This window comes from Pongo abelii, chromosome 18 (genome assembly GCF_028885655.2).
Source record: "Pongo abelii isolate AG06213 chromosome 18, NHGRI_mPonAbe1-v2.0_pri, whole genome shotgun sequence".
NCBI lineage: Eukaryota > Metazoa > Chordata > Mammalia > Primates > Hominidae > Pongo > Pongo abelii.
Window position 1 is genome coordinate 82,129,873 of NC_072003.2, and position 11,259 is coordinate 82,141,131.

General features: G+C 39.7%; 1 protein-coding gene across 1 annotated transcript in view; it reads left to right on the forward strand.

Annotated features, from left to right (window-relative positions):
* CDH13 (cadherin 13) overlaps positions 1 to 11,259 on the forward strand; it is a gene marked incomplete at its 5' end in the record, with an annotated part of 1,173,335 nt that overhangs the window by 100,427 nt on the left and 1,061,649 nt on the right.

Below are 11,259 nucleotides of genomic sequence, written 5' to 3' on the forward strand. Positions count from 1 at the left end.
CAAATTAGAAGATCGACTGATTTTCATTTTCCCTGGAAGGTATAATTTCAGTTTAAATCACATATGTCTGTGATGCACTTAGCAGCCACCACAGCTTCTAACCAGTAGCCATTCCTCCTTATTCCCTCTCTACCCAGGAGAATATTCAGGTCTGTTGTGATTTCGAGATACATTAGCTGCACTTAGAGTTAAGGATCAACTTTGGCTTCTGTGGAAGCTACTGAGATTTAAAGGGTAAGAGCTCATCACATTTAGAACATGGTATATTTTTTCCCTCCTTGCTCATATCATTTATCAAAGGATAAAAGACTGGAGAAAGTGTCAGAGTAGATTCTGGAGGTACTTACATTGCTAGGACAAAAAAAAAAAGAAATCACATTACCAGTAGCTGGCTTAGTTCTGCATGTTCCTATGTGATCAGTTTCCAAAGTTCTTCGTCTTGAAAGACAGGCAGCCCCAACCTACGGGAATCTGCTCACCATACAACGGTCCCCATGACCTGCCCCAGACCCACTCCGCCCATCTTTGCCATTCAAGTCTACAGCATTTGAACAGCTCAGCCCATTCTGTGTCAAGAAACTCCTTATTCGTGTTTTGGACACAGCCCTGTGTCTGCAGTTTTAAATTCCCCCTGAATGAGAGAAAAGTTAGAATCTTCCCTTTGTATCTCAGCTCCTCTACTCATTACTCAAACCCTTGGGCAAGCTGCTCTATTACTTATTATCTCTGCTTCCTCTGGAAAATGACAGGGTAATATGAATACCTTATTTATAGGGCTGCTGTGAGAATCAATATTTGTAAAACACATGGAAGAGTGCTTGACATATACAAAGCACTCCAAAAATGTTCTCTGGCATTAAAAACATTTGATAATATGGGCTGGGAGGGATCACACTGCTTCTCAGATGCAATCCTTCAATGGCACCCCATTTCTTGCAAAAATAAACACTAATCTCCTCAACCTGGCTTACAAGGCCTTGTTCAGTTTACCCTTATGGGCTTGTTCCATCCATCCACTTTTCTTCCCCAGCGACACGGTACAGGCACACCTCAGAGATAATGCAGGTTTAGTTCTAGACCACAGCAATAAGGTGAATATCACAATAAAGAGAGGCACACAGTTTTTTTTGTTTCCCAGTGCATATAAATAATAAACTACAGTTACACTGTAGTCTGTTGAGTTCAAAATAGTATTATGTCTAAAACGTGTGCATACCTTAATTTAAAAATACTTTATTGCTAAAAAATATGAATGATCATTTGAGCCTTCAGGGAGTCATAATCTTTTTGCTGATTGAGGGTCTTGCCTTGATATGATGTTGATGGCTTCTGGCTGATCAGGGTGGTGGTTGCTGAAGGCTAAGGTGACTTGGCAATTTCTAAAAATAAGACCACAATGAAGTTGTCTGCATCAATTGACTCTTTCTTTTACAAAAGATTTCTCTGTAGCATGTGATGCTGTTTGATAGCGTTTTACCCACAGTAGAACTTCTTTCAAAATTGGAGTCAATCCTCTCAAGCCCTGCTACTGCTTTATCAACTGGTTTAGGTAGTATTTGAAATCTTTTGTTGTCATTTCAACAATGTTCACAGTATCTTCCCCAGGAATAGATTCCATCTCAAGAAACCACTTTCTTGGCTCATCTATAAGAAGCAACTCCTCATCTGTTCAAGTTTTATCATGAGATTTCAGCAATTCAGTCACATCTTCAGGCTCTATTTCTAATTATAGTTGTCTTTCAGCTTCCGCCACATCTGCAGTTACTTCCTCTACTGAAGTCATAAACCCCTGAAAGTCATCTATGAAGGCTAGAATCAACTTCTTCCAAACTTCTTTTAGTGTTGACACTTTGACCTCCTTCCATGAATCATGAATATTTTTAATGGCTTCTAGAATGGTGAATCCTTTTCAGAAGGTTTTCAGTTCACTTTGCCCTGATCCGTCAGAGGAATCACTATCTCTAGCAGCAACAGCCTTACAAAATGTTATTTCTTTAATAATAAGACTTGAAAGTTGAAGTCACTTCTAGATCCATGGGCTACACAATAGATGTTACATTAACAGGCATGAAAAAATTAATCTCATACATCTCTATTAGAGCTCTTGTGTGACCAGGTGCATTGTCAATAGGCAGTGATATTTTGGAAGGAATTTTTTTTTTTTCTGAGCAGTAGGTCTCAACAATGGGATTAAAATATTCAGTAAACCATGCTGTAAACAGATGTGCTGTTAGACAGGCTTTTTAAAAATAGCACTGCAAGAGTAATTTAGCATCATTATTTAGGGCCCTAGGATTTTCAGAATGGTCAATGAACACTGGCTTCAACTAAAAGTCACTGGCTGTTTAGCCCCTAACAAGAGAGTCAGCCTGTCCTTTGAAGCTTTGAAGCCAGGGACTGACTTCTCTCTATCCAGGCAATTCCTAGATGACATCTTCTTCCAATATAGAGATGTTTTATCTACATGAAAAATCTGTTTAGTGTAGCCACCTTTGTTGATGATCTTAGCTAGATCTTCTAGAAAACTTGTTGCAACTCTCTACATCAGCTCTTGCTGCTTCATCTTACACTCTTTATGTTATAAAGAAAGCTTTCTTTAAACCTCATGAACCAAACTCTGCTAGTTTTCAACCTTTCTTCCGTAGTTCCTTACCTCTCTCAGCCTTGAGAGCATTGAAGAGTGTTAGGGCTCTGGATTAGGTGTTGGCTTAAGAGAATGCTGTGGCTGGTTTGATCTTCTATTCAGACCACTTAGACTTTCTCCCCATCAGCAATAGGACTGTCTTACTTTTATATCATTTGTGTTTTCGCTGGAATGGCACTTTTTATTTCATTCAGGAGCTTTCTTTTGCATTCACAACTTGGTTGATTGGCCTAAGAGACCTAGCTTTTGGCCGGTCTTGGCTTTCAACCTACTTTCCTCACTAAGAAGCTTAATCATTCTAGCTTTTGATTTAAAGTGAGAGGTGTGCAACTCTTCCTTTTCTTTGAGCATTTAGAGACCATTGTAGGGTTATTCGTTGGCCGAATTTCATTATTATGTGTCTCAGGGAATAGAAAGGCCTGAGGAAAGGGAGAGAGAGAGAGGAAAGGCTGCTTGGTGGAGCAGTCAGGACATACACATACAACATTTACCTATTAAGTTAGCCTTCTTGTATGGGCATGGTTTGTGGCATCCCAAAACAGTTACAATAGTAACATCAAAGATCACTGATCACAGATCACCATGACAGGTATCATAATAATTTGAAAGTTTGAAATATTGCAGGAAAGACCAAAATGTGACACAGAGACAAGAAGTGAGCACATTCTGTTGCAAAAGTGACACCAATACACTTGCTCAATGCAGGGTTGCCAGAAACCTTCAATTTGTAAAATATACAGTATCTGCAAAATGAAATAAAGTGAAGCACAATCAAATGAGGTACACCTGATGTCTTTCAGTTGGCTTAAGGTAATAATTGCTGCAGCCAGCTCAGTCCAGCCCAGATTTGTTATATTTTCATGAATTTTTCAAATGTTTTGTTAAATACAGTTATCATTAAAAATTAAATTGTATCAACTTATAATTAAGTTATATTAAAACAAGGGTAATATGGGCACAAAACTGACCATTTCCTGATTATTTTACTACATTTTACTATTTTCTACGCTTATTTAGTCCTATTATTTGTGTATGGTGAAATCTATATAATGGGGAACAGCTGCTCATAGCTGCCAGCACTTCATTCAGTGAAGTCACATTGGCAGCTTGAAGCTGGCCATGCCAGGAGTATTTATATGACAGGAACTGGCAAACACTTCAGGGCTAGATGTCTTGTTTTTGAACTAGAATGGCAGTCAGCAAACTTTTTTCTGTAAAAAGCTAGAGGAGTATCCTAGGCTTTGTGGGCACCAAACCCTCTGTTGCAATTACTCAACCCTGCAGCTGAAGAGTGGAAAACAGTCATAGAATATATATATATAAATAAATGAGTATGGCTGTGTTTCAGTAAAACTTTATTTACCAAAACAACAGGCTCATAGTTTGCTGACCTCTAGTCTAGACTTACAAAAGTGATAGAGAAAACATTAAGAATGCAAATTAAATTTTAAAAATGTGTTGATTCTGGTAGTTGTTACATTGTATATCGCCCCCCAGAAGAGAGGACATATTCTTTAAATATTTGAAAACTATTATGGGATTCAGCAAAGAAGCTGCTCAAGACATTGACAAATAAGTGAAATTTTGACTTAGGTCATTGTTTTATTTTCAATCTTGCTTGTTCATTTAAATGGAAATGTCAATGAATATTGATATGGGAACCACACTTGCTCGTCAGTTCTAACTGTAAGTTGGCTACAAGTGTAAGAGTTTGGAAAAAAAATCAACAAAAGCATTCTGTGAGAATCAATTGGCTATGTGTACAATTTACAATATAGAAAATTGTATGTTTTATTATTTGTAAATTATATGTTACTTATCTTTGATATCAATGAAATACATAATGAACATATATGTGCCTAGATATGCCTATATTGGTTTTTGTGTAGAGCCAATTATTAACATTACCAGAATATCACTGCTTGAATGGGGCAGGTTCTCTTTAGCTTCCAGGCCTTTGAGTGGTTCCTCTACCTGAAACAATCTCTTCTTCCCTTTGCCTACCTAACTCCTCCTTCTTTGATCTGCAGCTTAAGTGTGACTTCTTCAAAAAAGACTTCTTCGATCCCTTCAATACCAAATGAGTTCTTCCCTTTATGCGCATTTTTCCTCATGACACTTGCCTTAATTATAGTTAAATGATGAATTATGTGCTGGCTTATTACTTCCTTTTTACCAAAAGACTGCACATTTCCCCAGGTAGATAGGTCCATCTTCTTTATCATCGTGTCTTTGGAGCCTTACGCAGTTTGTTGAAAATATTATGTTTGTAGCTGAACTGAATCGTGATTAAAAAAAAAATAGGTCTGTATTTAAGAATTTTAGTGTCAGCTCCATCCAGCCCAAGTTACGTACTAATTCAGCGAGTTAGTTAAGTAATAAATGGCCATCACTCGACTACAACATATTTGAATTCAGTTTTGAGGCCCCAGTAGTTGGTAAAAATCAATGCCCACTTTCTCCAGGTATAGTAATTATTTCTCATATTGTTATTGACTGTCTCTTTAAAGACCAGCCAGGACAAATCTATTTCTGAAGCTGTTGTAAATGATTTGAAGCAGGAAGATGAATGGAATGGAATGAGGGTTGTTTAAAAGAGATTTATCCCTCTTATTCTTGCTCAAGAAATGAGTGGCCAGTTGCTACCAGCCCATCCCAAAAGCCGAGAGATAAAAGCCAGCAGTAGTTAATTTTCTAGTCTGTGTGCTAGTGACTACAGATATCTAACCACTGATTTCCAAAGGCTTACTATTATTCATACATATTTACTGTGATAAATAGCTCATGTTTTCAGGAACACTGAGGATCTGTTTAGTCACTTTGGATTTCTGGTTACATCCAGAGTTGGTGTCTGACATCTGGGGATGAGTGAGGAGTCTGGATACCCATTACAGAGGAAGAGTCTGATGGGGAAACTAGAGGGAGTTCCTATCTGGAATTTAAATTTAAGTTTAGGGTCCCAGAAAGACAAATGGAGTTGAAGCTGTGTCAGGCAGAAGAGATATCTCCATTTCTTTTTCTGCTTTCTCAACATAAGGCAAATGTCAATAGTAACCAGGTTTATTCCACAGGCATACTCTGCAATGTGTGGGTAATTGTGCCTATCGATTGTGACAAAGTCTTCAAGCATGAGGCAGAGAAGTTTACTATCCAACTGGGTGCCCTTAACAACGTTTGCATCTCAACAATGTGTCCTCACATTGGCTGGCTTTACATACCCAGACAAGTGAGGACATGCAGAAAATCATTTCACTGGTCCTCCCCAATGCATTATTGATGGTGTGGAGGCTAACATGTAAAGTTATCAGCCCAGCAGCAGACACAGAGTGAGTTGTCCATAAATAGTCATTATAATTGTTCTGTTTTTCCTATTTTTTCTATGTAAAAAAAATCAAATGATCTTTTGCATGTATATGTGAGTTTTTGTTTAAAGGCATATGACCTAATTTGTAAACATGATCATTATCTTCTCTGGGAAGAATACTAACCAAGGGAAAGAGTTAATGATTTGGCTGTATAGAGCTCTCATTAAGTGATAGGTGACTGGTTCTGTGCTGAGTGTTTTTCATCATCGTGATCCTGCAAGACATTCAACATTCCATCTCCATCTTACAAATGAGAAAACTGAGGCTTAGTGAGGTTCTATAGATGCTCAAGGTCACAGACCCAACAGGTGACTAAGCTGGGGTTTAAAACTCAAGGGGGTCTTTTAGTAAGACTTATGCTTTTAAGTACCAAACTCTATCAGGATATAAATGGCAAAAGGAACTGCTTAAGATACGAAGAGAAAAGAAACACACTACTTAACACAAAACAAAAACTGGAGAAAATACCCAGTTACCTGAATATGTATTCACTTATTCTTGCATTCAACAAATAAGTACATAGCACCTATCATGAACCAGTGACTTTTCTTAGGAACACAAAGCAAGCAAAATCCCTGCCTTGATGGCACTTACTTCTTAGTCAGGGAAAATAGAGGATGACAAAACGTAGAGAAAACAGAGTATACCAGATAGCAATGAGGGCCATGGAGAACACAAGGTGGGAAAGAGAACTAATATTGGAGTTGGGATTTCAGAAGGAAGGAAGTGTTTGAGTTGAGACCTGAAGGAGGTGCAGGAACCACAGGACCATCTGGGGTCAGGGTCAGCAACATGGCCAATGGGCCAACTTTGGCCCACTACTTGTTTTCATGAATAAAGTTCCATTGGAACTCAGCCAGGACCATTAGTTTATGCACTATCTGTGTCTGTTTTTGTGTTCAAATGGCAGAGTTAAGCAGTTGCAATTTTGTGGCCCAGAAAAACTTAAATATTTACTATTTGTCCTTTTATAGAAAAAAAAAATGTGTCCACCTACATCTAGAAGAAGAGTTTTCCAGGTAGAGGGGACAGGCAGCACATAGGAGTCTCAGGATGGGAGTGTGCCTAGTGTGTTTGAGGAGGCAGGTGTGCCTGCAACAGAATGGGCAAAGGGGTGAGTGGAGGGCAGGGCCTGGGTGCGTGCAGGCCACTGTAGGGGAGAGAGGGAGGATTCTGCAGAGCGTTAACAGGAGGATTCTGGCTCTTTGTGATACATCCACTGTCGTAGGTTGAAGAAGCAACTCTGAGATGGAATTTAGCATTCAGGGCCAACACCTACGGAAAGCAGGGGCAGGAAGCAGGAGTGAGCAGAGGAAGTCCAGCTATGATACAGACCAATGGCAACCTTGGACACTCACTAGGAGCTTCAGAATTGACCCTGTTTGGCCCAAGACGGCCAGGCCTTTATACTCCGGTGTTGATCGGTCATTGAATATAGGACTTTCAATGGCAATGACAATTACAAGGAAGGAGCATCACCTGGGTGATTGTTGAGACGCTGAGAGCCGAGGGCTGCCTGCTGACTGCACTCCCAGCAGCTGGTGCCATGGTTCCTCCATTGAAGTAGGATCTTGGGGGCACATCACAATGTCCAGCACATAGAGGATGTAGGGAGTAACAGCTAAAGCAAGATTAATTAGGAGGCTACTCTGGAAATCTAACTGATAGATGAAGGTGGCTTGAACCAGGAGGTGACGAGCAGTTGGCAGACTCTCTCTTTTGAAGGTAAAGCTTTCGTATATTCTCCATGGCCTAAGATCACCTTAAAGGAGCAAAGTAAAAGGAAACAAGCCAACGGAAAAGGCTTCAAAGATTCAGTTTATGTTATTAAATCTCCCCACCCATTGATTATCATCCATGACAGTCTTTGCTTAGCTTAGGTTTACCTGTGCTCATCATTTTCCAGGGTATACAGAAGGAACACTATTTAATCACAAATGTTCCAATCACAAATGCTTCAATGACAGGAATAGAAGCTGTCACACCAGACAGGGCAGATAAGTCCTTGTCACATGGCCGGGTCTGTGCCTGCAGTGACTGTGCTATTCATAGCAAGAATGTTGTGTTGCTAAACTTGGCATGTAACAATACAGTTATTTATGCAACTTCATGGCATAGAGTATCGCCTTGGATTTGAGATTCTGCTAAAGCTACATGAGTGGGCAAATCAAGAAATTGTATTCCATAATTTGTTTCCAATCTGACAGAGTACTATGTGTAATAGATGAATAAGCTTATAGATTTTAGCACATTTATTGCAGTGTGATGTGGTTTGACACAGTGTCTATGAGCTATGTGGGGTGAAATGGAAGGTTTAAATGGATTCCAGCTTCATTATCCCACTGTGATCTGAGGAAAGCGAGACCACAATGTTGCCATCCAGTAAAGCACTTTATCAAATTCCCTCCCAAGTTGAACGCACTGTTCTGCCAAAGAAAGCTATTTGCTGGGTAGACTGTAGAGCAAGTTACATTTTTAACTTGGGTGCCAAGCCAGCCAATGGAATCTAATAGGCTTTGCTTACAATGTGCGTGGCTTGGCTATTTACATGAGATTGACAGTATGAGAAAAACCAGATGCTGTACTCACTAGGCTGATTTAGAGGTTTCTCTGCTCATTTGAATTCAGCCAAGCTAGTCAGTCTAGCCCTGGGAAAACCTGCAAGAGTAAAAGGAGAACCAATAAAAGCGATTCATGAAAAACCTGAAGTGCATAGGAAATTAATTCCCCTGAGTTTCCAAACTAGTCAGTAAGCTGCGCTGAGGTTTTGCTTTCTATGTTTCTCCTTTGCTTAGGGACTGGTCAAAATCTTGAAGCCACTTGCTGATTTTTCTCTCTTTAAACTGCTTTGATGGAAGAACACCCAGGGTGTAATGGGCACCTGGGTGGGTGGGTGCCTAACTAAATATATTTATATAATCCTTGAAACATGTTTAACTTTGGAGGTTAAGGAAGGCCCCAAAGATAAAGCAGAGTTGTTAAGGGAAGAAAAAAACAACTTCTTAAAGGTTGAGACGGTGCCACTCATTGATTCTAGAAAAGTTTGCAGGGGCTCTGTCACATGTCAGACACAATGCTAGCCTTCCTAGATGCATTGATAAACAAGTTGCAATTCTTGCTGCAGTGAGCTAATGGTAAAAATAAACAGAGCATTGCCACACACAGACATAAGAGCCATGGGGCAGCATCCCATTCCAACGCCTGGTACATATTAGGAACCCACTAAATATTTGTTAAAGTTCATTTTGTGATGGTATTTTTTTCCTCTCTCCACTAGCTTAAGTCTGTTCAAGTCTCCCATAGTTAATAAGATAATTTTTCTGATGTTTATCACCAACAAATTTTTAGAAAAATCAGGCTACACAGTCACTCTTTCCACCTTCTTATGATACACTCACTCTCTTACCCTTTCACTCCTTCGGGCAATTTGATTTGCTATCTTTTCCCACCACTTTAAGAGAAGGACTCTTGATGGGGTTCCCACACCTGGTCAGATGGCCTCGCTTAGTTTTCTTCCTCAATTCTTTCATTGTGTTGTAGTTGGGCAGTTCCTCCACCTTTCACTTCTCAGATGCAGCATAATCGTGTTTCTTCCTCCCCTCTGAATATTCCTTTTCTGCCTCTCTGCATTCCTTTTCCTCTTCCCAACACCTAAGTGATTCTTAAAAATATTCTCTGACTTTCTATGCCTTCTCCATCAGCGTTAGTTTCAAGTTATCTTGTCATAGTTTCATTTAGGAGATAATGCCTGAAACTTTATCTTAAGCCTCGAACCCTCTAGAACAATTTCATTTGTGTGCTGGGCACCTGGATGTCCCAAAGGCATGTGAACTCATCATATCAGGAGTCAAACTCATTCTGACTAATTTTATTTAATGCTATTTCCATTCACTTGGTCATCCAGGTGGAGACCTGAGGGTCAAGATGGAGCCCTCTCCCATGTCTCTCTCTTTGCTGCCCTCAGACAGACCCAGGGGTCATGTCCTGTCAACTCATCCATCACTATATTTTTCTCCTTTGCCCTTCCATGTGATTTCCATTTCACCGAGCATTGTGTGATACCACAGCATCTGTTTTACCTCCCACTGAACAAAAGAAATATAATCCTTGAAACATGCTCCTTAGTGTGGAAGAGAGGGGTGGTCTGATGACTTGTTTCAAAATGATCTCAATATCAACCAGTGCCCCAACAGTCTTGCATTTCATACTTAAGCAACATATTTCAATGCAGAGAAGGTTTATAGTGTGGTGGGGATTTGAGGGTAGCTTTTCATTTCTGCTCTGTTTGATTTTTGACTGATGACCCCAGACACAGAGATTTGGCCTGGCAGAACCTGCCCTGAGTTCTATAGAGGACACTTTCCCCATACTTCTTTCTCCTTTTCCTCTTCCTCTATAATCTCTAGGTTCTTTCACTGCATTTGTTTTTTGTAAACAGCTTTACTGAGGTATAATTGACATACAAAAAATTGCTCCTATTTAATGTATACAGTGTGATGAGTTTGGATATATACAAGCACTGGTGAAACCATCAGCTTCATAATCAAGGCCTCCAATATCATTCACCTCCAAACGTTTCCTCATGCCCCTTTGGTGTTTGTTGATTTGTTTGTGGTAAGAACACCCACCATGCAATCTACCCTCTTAATAAAATGTTTAAGTGCACAATACAGTACTGTTAATTACAGGCACTGTGTTGTACAGCAGGCCTCTAGAGCTTACTGATCTTGCTAAACTAGTCACTTGTCACACATTCGTTAGGTTTTATGACAGTCTGTCCTCTGAGATGGGCTAAGAGTTAGTCTGCTCTCAAAGAGTTTCTTGCAAGAATATGGTGGGTGTTTTGTGGTGAAAAGTGAAAAGCAATAAAAAAAAATCAGTGACTTCCATTGTAAAAATAAACATAACTGCATGGCCAATATGTTATTCTAAAACAGAAGTTGGCTTCTTACCTGGCTTTACTGTGCACAGAGGACTTTAATTTGTGTTCCTGTCAAACTCTAGGAATGTGAAGATGTGGAAAGCCCATCCCAAACAAAAACAAGCCTCTTGTCGGAGTCCTCACCTGAAATCTCTCTCATTCTTACCCATTCACCTTTCAAATCTGTGCTTTTAGCACATCACCTTTCCACCCTAAAATGTTTAGTGGCTCACAAGCTAGTTTCCAAATTCCTTAGCTTAGTATTTAACCCTCTGCTACCTTTTCTTAATGCACTTTTACGCTTTTCTCCATGCTGTAACTAAACAGCA